General features: G+C 38.1%; 1 long non-coding RNA gene across 1 annotated transcript; it reads right to left on the bottom strand.

Moving 5' to 3' along the window:
- Nucleotides 1–214: 214 nt before the first annotated feature.
- LOC131930199 (uncharacterized) lies at nt 215–3,802 on the bottom strand. Its single transcript, XR_009384093.1, has 3 exons — nt 3,678–3,802; nt 1,233–1,266; nt 215–275 (listed from the first exon to the last, which is right to left on the bottom strand). It is a non-coding gene; the product is annotated as an uncharacterized LOC131930199 (long non-coding RNA).
- Between the last annotated feature and the right edge of the window lie 5,531 nt (nt 3,803–9,333).

Here is a 9,333-nt window from a genome sequence, read left to right as displayed (position 1 = left end):
ATGTGTTGACAATGTATTTTATTCAGCAGATTAAAAAATAAATGCTCATCACATATAATCAGAAATGGATACTGAGTTGAAAAAAATAGGTAAAGAAGGGATGAATAGGTGGGGTTTTTTTTTGTCAAATTATTATTTGAAAGACTTGTCTTTTGTAGACAGTAAGATGAGACAGGGGGCAGGGCATCGGCTTAAAAATCTTAAGACCACTTACCAACTCTTCTTTTAGCTTGATATCAAGAAAGGGGAGTGAACTCTCATCATAGGGCAGGGGTCTGAAACAAGATAGTTTAAATAGCTGTAAAAAAAAAAAAATTTGACACTGAAATTTTTGTTGATGTTTGATGTCATTGTTCTGATAAAGAAAAGGTAGTTGGCATTTAACTGAGAAAGTAGTTGGCATTTAACTGAAAAGGTATATAAAAATTCACTGTAACACCATCCAGTGGATAGGTACAGGATGGTTTGTACATTAAAAATGACTGCTGTCTTTTGTTAAGACACTACAGGTATTAGTGAGGCCAGTGGCGTAGCGAGGTCGGGTGTCACCCGGTGCGGCACTTAATGGTGTCACCCCCCAGAGGCATAGCGACCCTTCCCGGGGACAAACTTTCAAATTTTTTATTTGCACCCCCCCTCAAACTTTCTATTTGCACCCCCCTTCAAGTTATTTTCTATATATTTTGCTATTTTTTTCCTTGGTGTCACCCCTCTAAATGGTGTCACCCGGTGCAGTCCGCACCCCCCACCCCCCCCCCCCAACCCCCCCTCGCTATGCCTCTGGGTGAGGCACACCTATATCTCTTCCAAAGCTTTAAGTTTCAAAATTTCGAACATCGTAAAAACTGCTTTAGGTTCTTAAAAAATTTTGGAATCCATACCGAAGTCCTGCCTACACCACTGATGTTAGCCATTATTTGAAGCAACTACATATTATCTGTAATTTTTTCTATATCAGTGTTTTTAAATTATATAGAAATTTTAGGATACGTTAATTTTCAAATATGAACCTAAATTATAAAAAATACACAAAAATACAGCAGTTTAATCTGTATTTTATTAAAACAGAATAACTGAAGTTTCAATCGGCTGTGAGATCATTATTTTAACTGGACAGAGATATAACAAAAGTTTTACAGTAACATTGTTATTTTGTTAATCAGGTCTTTTTATTTTAAACCAAATGAGGTTTGAAACCTTAAATGCAGAGATTAGAAAAAAGGTAAGCTTACTCTGTTTTGACTTCAGCTATCAATTCCTTAATGTCTGAAACAAAACAAAAAAAATAGAAATATTTAAGTATGTTTTTAAAATGGACTGCCACACAACACCTGAATTGTAAAGATAGAGAGAGGGTAATAGCAAGTCAATTTATCAGAACAACATTGTTTACTGCTAATAGCAAGCTTAATGTCTACATTTCCAGCTTATATTGAACAGCTAACAACAAGAGGGTTATATAAAACAGATTCCTTTCATTTATAAAAAGCTAATCTGTAGGCTACTTTGATTTACCAATGCTGTCTAATTTATTACCAATGTCAAATGTCCAATTTAGCCTTGATAACTAATTTATCTATATTAACTGTCTAATTTATGAATGTTAACTGTCTAATTTGGCCTTGTCAACTGTCTGATTTACCAATGTTAACTAATTTACAAATGTTAACTATCTAATTTACAAATGTTAACTGTTTAATGTAAATCTTAATACAATGTAATAATCTTATAGTCAAATCTTTACACAAGTGCAGCATTATTTGATTACATAAGAATGTCACAAATTCAAAACTAATCAGCCAGAATTTTAATACATAGATTAAATACAATAGAACTAATAAAAATATTAAAAGATTTTAATCAACTGCCAATAAAGGGAAGTAATGTGTTTTTTTTCTTTAAAAAAAGTTCTTTATAATTGGTAATATGTGACCAAATCAAGCTAAATTGATATTAAAAAAATATTTTTCATTAATGGAAGAACAAGTAAATTGATAAGAAAATTAGTGTTCAGTTTGTCCCGGTAATTCTAAAAGATTTATTTAAAAGGCAACAAGAGCTTAATATTTACCAGGATGATACTTTTAAATTGGAAAATTAAACAAAAAACTAAAATATTGTTTTCTCTTGAATTTTCATTAACAATAAATAAAAATTGATATTTTAAAGCAAAACTGTGGATGAAGAGAAAAGTATAAAACTATAAGCTAATTAAATACTACTAATCAACAATTTATAGTGACTAAGTATATTACCATGGGCTTATAAAGTTCAGTTTTTAAATATAACATAGCTTGCATCATTATAAAGAACTTTGAACGAGACCAAGATTTCGACAGTGCCTATTTTTATAACCTACTAGAGCAGAACGTATAAGTTGCTTGTAACAAGCCATGCATGGTGTGAAACACTAAAATTGACATCAATTTGTAGGCAAACATTGTGAAGGAAATATATTTTAAAAATTCTAAACAAACAGGCTGTTTGTGGGTGTATAAGTATTCACTTACCTTGTGATTTTTTTGTAGGCTTAATATATATGTTAACTAATATAACAGCTAAATATTAGAGATTGATATCTAAACCCATGAACAGGCCTACAGCTTTTTAAAATGTTAGGAGATGCATGAATCAATTATCTAACAAAAAGTTATTTTTCTAGGTGGTATGTTTTTAAATGAATCAAGTATCCTGCTAAGAGTGTTTAAATGCATCCCTTCCTCACTCAAAGCCCACTTGCTGAAAGTTCTAACTAACTTAATCTTCTTCTAGAAAATTCTATATTTTTTTTAATTCTTAGGTTCTCAATCACTTGTCTCAGAAAGTAGAATTACATCTGTAAGAGATTGGATCTTTTATAAACCCTAAAAGAAATATGTTTTTATGTTTTTAATGTAGGACTATAAATGCAGTCCTGGTGTCAACACAAATAAAATATATAAATACAAATTTTCAAGTTGAGACTCAGGCCTTGGATACTTTTAACTTTTCTTCTATCTAAATTTTAAAAACTTAAACAGATATCAATTTTTCATTATAAATATAGATAGATTCTAATATTTGGTATATCATTATTTCTAGATTTAATTTAATTGGAGCATTCTCTAGGGATAACTTGGTTAAAGAAATATTTATTATAGAACTATCATGTAATTATCCTAAGTACTTCATAACTTTTTAAAGGATCAATCATAAAAAATTCCTACTAATTGGTTTGTTTTAATCAATTTATTTATTAAATCAGCGGAAAAACGAAAACCTTATTCATAAGTCATAGCCCGAAATAAATTATTTATTTGGCATTTGGTGCGCTGTAAATCCTGGCCAGTTCAATGTTCATAATTTACCATCTAATTTTGCTATTTTACGGGAGATAAACAATAAAATACTAGTATACAATTACAGTATCGTTGTAAAAATTGGTTAGAAATTCCAAGACTGATAACGTATTCCACGTTATAATATCAGCAATGTTAATTTTGTAACTGCGTCAAATTAATTACTTAATAATTTCTTAGCAGACGATAGATTTTATGGGGTTGCCAGTTGTATCATGAAGCTACAAGTAAATAAATCTTTAAATTTAGAGTATCGATTAAAATTAAAATAAGCATATGGCCTATAAGGTTTACTATGAGATATAAGAACTGGGCGTTTTAGATGCATAAAGCCTTTACCATTTTTAGCAATATCTTCACAAAGTTTTTGTATTTTACAAGTGTTGCGTTTGCGTCTCGAAACTCTACATTGTAAACGATCTTCCCTGCCCTGGGATGTTGCGACGTCCGCCATTTTTCCCACTTACCACGCCTTACATCCGGGAGAGTTGGGACACCCACAAAATTAAGCAAACATGACCTGTCGTGCGATAATTGTTAATTAAAGGACAGTAGCTTTGTAACAACACCGACTATCGATTGTCTCTTAACTCTGATATTTTGTTGTTTTTTTTTTTCTCTTTTCTAGTTCTAGTGATTAAAATTCGATCAGGGGTAATATTTAGCACACATAAGCAACCAATTCCAATTTTAAAAATCGTATGCTTCATTTAATTTAAACCATTAAAGTTAAAGCTAATTAGGCCTGATTACATATTGTAACTAATCTACGTGTTACAAGTAAAAAGAAGGGGGAAACAATTGTGAATAAACTAAAAATAATGTTTTGACAACTTCGTTATTCTCGTCTACAAAGAAAAAATAAATTATGCATTAATTTAATCGAACGAAATATCACGCGTTTGTCTTGTTTGCCTACTCTGCTTAAAACAAAGCGTTTTTTTTTTTCATAACTATCACCAATCTCTGCTAGATCTGCATTTATTTAAAGCTGGATAATTTATTCCATGGTAAGATTTACTTTAAGAATAATTGGAGAGTCATGTCACATTAAAGGACAGGGCTTAAGGTTCCCGGGTCATCCCAGGGCGAACTGGATGAGACGTTTGCTCAGATCTATATAAATATATGCAGGCAAGTGCGAGAGAGCAAACAGTTTAAATAAATGCAGCCTGGAAACAGCGTAGTTTGTCGAAGGGCGTGGGGAGGGAGTGGCAGGGGGATGTTTTGATGCCGACTTACAAGGCAAATATTTGACCGTGTGCCAAGTCGAGCCCGAGTCGAGTGCACTTGTCAGCGGCGTGTCCTAACTCAACTCACAGTCAGTGGCGGTGTTTCTTTCAGACTTTTTTTTTCTCCGGGGAAGGGGGGGGGGCACATGAATTTGAAATTTTCTATGGGAGTGGGGTGAAGGGGGGGGGGGCAGAATTTTTCGTGAGGAGATGCCTGAAAGAAACTGTATTTTTTGTATATCCTAACCTAACTAAACCAGTGTTTCTTCCAGACTTTTTTCTCCGGGGGGGGGGGGGGGGGCACTTGAAATTTTCGGGGAGGGGGGGAGGTAGACTTTCTTCGGGGGGGGGGGGGGGGGTGCCTCCCCCCCCCCCCCCCCCCCCCCCCGAAGAGATGCCTGGAAGAAACTCTGAACTAAACTCTCAATGGTGTGTTCTAACTAAACTTACAACTAGCGGCGTGTCCTAGTGAATATTTTAGAAAAAAAATCGATGCTTTAAAAAAAAAATCAACTTCAATTTGAGGGGTGGGGGGGGGGGGGGGTGGCTTTTTGTGATGAAAGGAAAGGGGGTAGATAAAAATTATCAAAAAAAAAGCGCGACGTCATTTATGGATATTTTAGAATCGCGGACATTTTGGGCTTAAAAAATATATTAACTTTATCACCTACGGCACATACATTTTTAAAAAGCTAATTATAATTTATTGACTTTACCCCGTGGTGAGCGCTAGACTCAGTTTTCTACAAGGGGAGACCACTTCATTGATCAGCCACTCCCCAAGCCCTTTGATCAGATCTGATTGCCTAGTCTACCCCTTATGGATAATTAGAAGTTGTTCTCACATATGACGTCACGCAATGTGTGCAAAGGGTGGGTGGGTGGGGGGCTGAGTTTGGTGACCAATAGCTACGTGGGTGAAGCTAACGGGAGGTGGGGGGTGGGGTGGGGGGGGGGGGGTAAATGTCGACCAAGTTTACGTTCATATACCTTAAAAATGCATAACATAATGAGAGAGACAAATACGTTAATTTTCTTTTGAATTATGATTATTTTCATGGGTGGAGCTTCGTGACGTCATATCTTTTGATAAAAAAAGGGGGGAGGGAGAGATGAGAAAGCATTGCTTGGTGGAGGAAAGTTGTAAGAATCAGCTACAGTTGTGTGAATCAACTGAGGATGCCTCTTTTATCAGAGTTCTCTTTCAGGCATGTCTTCACTCTTCGCCCCACCCCCCCCCCCCCCCAAGCACGTACTCCGCCGTCCCCTCTCCCCCCCCCCCCCTTTCTTTCCTATCCTTCCATCCAAACGAAATTGAATGTATATAGAAAATATATATTTTAACCAGTGTCCATCCCCTGCCCAAGAAATTAATGCCCCTCCTCTCTCTCTCTCTCTTCCCCCCCCCCCCCCCCCCACCCCCCCCCGACTCTCGAAAGTTTCTCCCGGAGAAAATTGTCTGAAAGTATAACTGCCCTTTAGTGTAGTCAGGACTCAAGCCACTTCTGACGTCATCTCCATTTCACTTTTTAAAAAATGTTCTAAACTAATCTGCGTGCTTGCCCATATACAAAGACATACTAAACGATTAGTATCGAGTTGGATGAGAATCGAATATCGCTTAGTTAGAACATGTCCTCATAGCTCAAGTGAAACAAGACGATTTATTTCAGCATGGATCAAACAACGAGTAAGAACATGTAACACAGCCACTCACGTATAGAGCCCAACACAAAACCATAACTTTATTAACTGTAAATTTGTAACTTTATTAAATGTAAAATAATTAGTAGCATAATATGCATGCTTGTTCTGTATAAAATCAATTAATTTTCTTGTTAATTAACCTACAATCCTTTTGCTATGTTGTCTTAATTCTAATTAGGAAATACATCATTGCAGTAGAGTAGGCCTGTGTCTAGAAATTAGTGTTATTTGCAGAAAACTAACACCCCGCACCCACCAAAGAAGATCACCCCTTCTTCTTCTTCGACCTACTCAACATTAGTTACAGCGGAGGAGTCAGACAACAACAGTGTTTCTTCCTGGCATCTCTTCGGGAAGAGGGGGGGAGGGGGGGGGGGGGGGGGGGGCGGCTCGGGAAAAAAAATCTACGGCGCCCCCCCCCTCCCGAACGAATTGGAATTTATATAGAAAATATATGTTTTTGTTTTTAACAGTATCCCCAACCCCGTCCCCCACGGAAAATTTAGTCCGCCCCTCCCAAAAATTTTGTGCCCCCTCCCTCCCCCCCCCCCCCACCGGAGAAAAAAGTCTGGAAGAAACACTGGACAACAAGCACAACGTTGTGGACGAACTGGACGGTGGTCTCCAGACCTGCGGGCACCCCATACAGCCTAGACCGCGCCGTATCATACATGCTGCAGTCTTGCAGGATACCATCTCATTTCCTTGCATCATCCATGCGTGAAGCCCCTTTTTTGACTGCCTATTAATATTATATTTGATATTAAAATGCTTTCTAAAAGATAGTCCATAAATTAACGACGGTTTACTCCCCCCCCCCCCCCCCCCTCCGAAACGTCGTCACGCTTTTCCACAAAATAACCAACATTCTAACGGAATTTAGAAAGGGATTTTTTTTCTCATCTTATTTATTCTTCAGAAATACAAACCAGTGCCATGTCATATTTATTGACCCCCCCCCCTACAGCACCTCAGGTAGATGATCTTCACAGAAGTGAGAAAACCCTCTCCTCTATGTATGAACGACCCCCCTAACGAAAATATATAATGACTTCTATAACCAACATTTATATTAACTATATAATACTATCGCATTCCTTTGTGGCTATTTTGTACCTGGCGCACAAGACATAACAAACGCGAAAGCAAAATAGCTCTGACACGACAGTTTTTGAAACTTTTGTCTCCAGTAGTGGCCAGATTTTTTCAAAAGATTAGCTCGTATTTTGTATCCGGAGTCCTTCAATCTACTTTCTGGATTAAGTTACGTCTTCGCCATTGTGCTATCGTGTGTATTACGTTACTGCTTGCTTTGATTCTGTGTTCTTGTGTTGTTCTAGCGTGCAGTGGTTTCTTTCAGGCATCTCTGGGGGTGGGGCAGTGTTTCTTCCAGACTTTTTTTTTTCTCCGGGGGGGGGGGGGGGGTCAGTTGAAATTTTTGGCGGGGGGGGCTAACTTTCCGGGGGGGGGGGGTGATACTGTTAAAAAATATATTTTCCATATAAATTTTATTGCGTTCGGGGGGGGGGGCGGTTCAGTTTCTTCAGCCCCCCCCCCCCCCCCCCCCCCCAAGCTCCGCCCCCCCCCCCTCCTCCGAAGAGATTGCCTGGAAGAAATAGTGGGAGGGGGGCACTGCCTCTCACCTGAAGCACGCCTACCCTCCCCCAAACGAAATGCAATTTTTATAGTGAATTTTTACTTTTTAAACGTTTGAGTTTTTTACTGGAGAAAAATGTCTGCAAGAAACACTGCTATCGTGGAGTTTTAAAAACCTTCAGTGTAGGACACGCCAATGGAAAGTAGATAGCGGTGGTGGTGTTAGGAGGGGAGGTAAGTCCCATGTAACGCAAGGATGCGCAAGTGACTCGAACCATCAGCCTGGCATGTTGCCTATCTGTGGGGCTGATAGATTGGAACCAGTTGGGTCAGGCTCTGGTCGCGCGAAATGTTTGGGTCTTAAAGGCTTAGTTTAACGTACGGTCAGGGCAGGTTTAACTAGCGAAGACTTAACAAAAATATACACATTTAGTCGATTCCTCTGCCTCCCTGCGCCAGTAGCCCATATGCCAGAAACCCCTTCCCTCAATACCTTTTTTTTCATATCATTTGCACTTTCTAATAAATATCCATTATCACTCGTAACATGTTATTTCCAGACTTTATTTATTTAAAAAAATGAAGTAGATATCGTGAGTTGGTATATCTCAAAACTCTCACTTCCTTATCTAGCACCTATGTCTCCCCCTCCCCCTTCCGTCTTTTTAAAGTGTGTTGCATCATTTCCGCAAGACGCCCCACACTTTAAAAAAACATTTAAAATTACGTATGTTTTTTTTGTTTTTTTAAGACATAGTTGTGAGTCTGTGGAATGTCACTAATCAAGACAAGCCTCACCTTGACGTAGTGATGGTACTAGAGTCTGTTAGAATGTCACTTACCAAGACAAGTCTAACCTTGATGTAGTGATGGTACTAGAGTCTGTTTGTCAGTAACCAAGACAAGCCTCAGCTCCAGAGTTTCTTCCAGGCATCTCTTCGGGGGGCTCAGCCCCACTCCCACCCCCGAGGAAGGTCTAGCGCCCCCCGAACAGAAAATATATACTTTTAACAGTGTCCGCCCCCCCCCCCCCCCCGACCGAAAAAAGTGTGGAAAAAACACAGCTCACCTCGACGTAGTGATGGTACAGTTGTTTTATTGCCAGAACTTAGATGACAAGGTAGCCTAGCCCACCTCAAACTTTTTGAAACGATGTCAAGGTAAAACCCGCACCTTATTCTACACCTGGCACACACGCATTTCTTTTTTAGTTATCTCATTTTTTCACTTTTAAAATTATTTTTGTCGGTTTTTCAAAAAAAATGTAAGTAGCTAAGGGCTGAAAAGGTGCAGTATTATTACCAAAATTTAAAAGGGTACACTTCTTGATCAGAGGAAGAAATAAATTGTTGCTTTATAGTATTACTTTTCATTTGATGTTTATTTTAACGATATTAGTTTCGTTTATTTCAAGCATCTTTACCCCCCCCCCCCCCCCTCCACGCATAATGAACAAAGAC

The sequence above is a fragment of the Physella acuta genome, unplaced genomic scaffold (genome assembly GCF_028476545.2).
Source record: "Physella acuta isolate Inbredline_101_S28 unplaced genomic scaffold, ASM2847654v3 ptg001735l, whole genome shotgun sequence".
Taxonomy (NCBI): Eukaryota; Metazoa; Mollusca; class Gastropoda; family Physidae; genus Physella; species Physella acuta.
The sequence above is the reverse complement of the archived record's forward strand: the minus strand, read 5'-3'. Positions and strand labels throughout refer to the sequence as shown.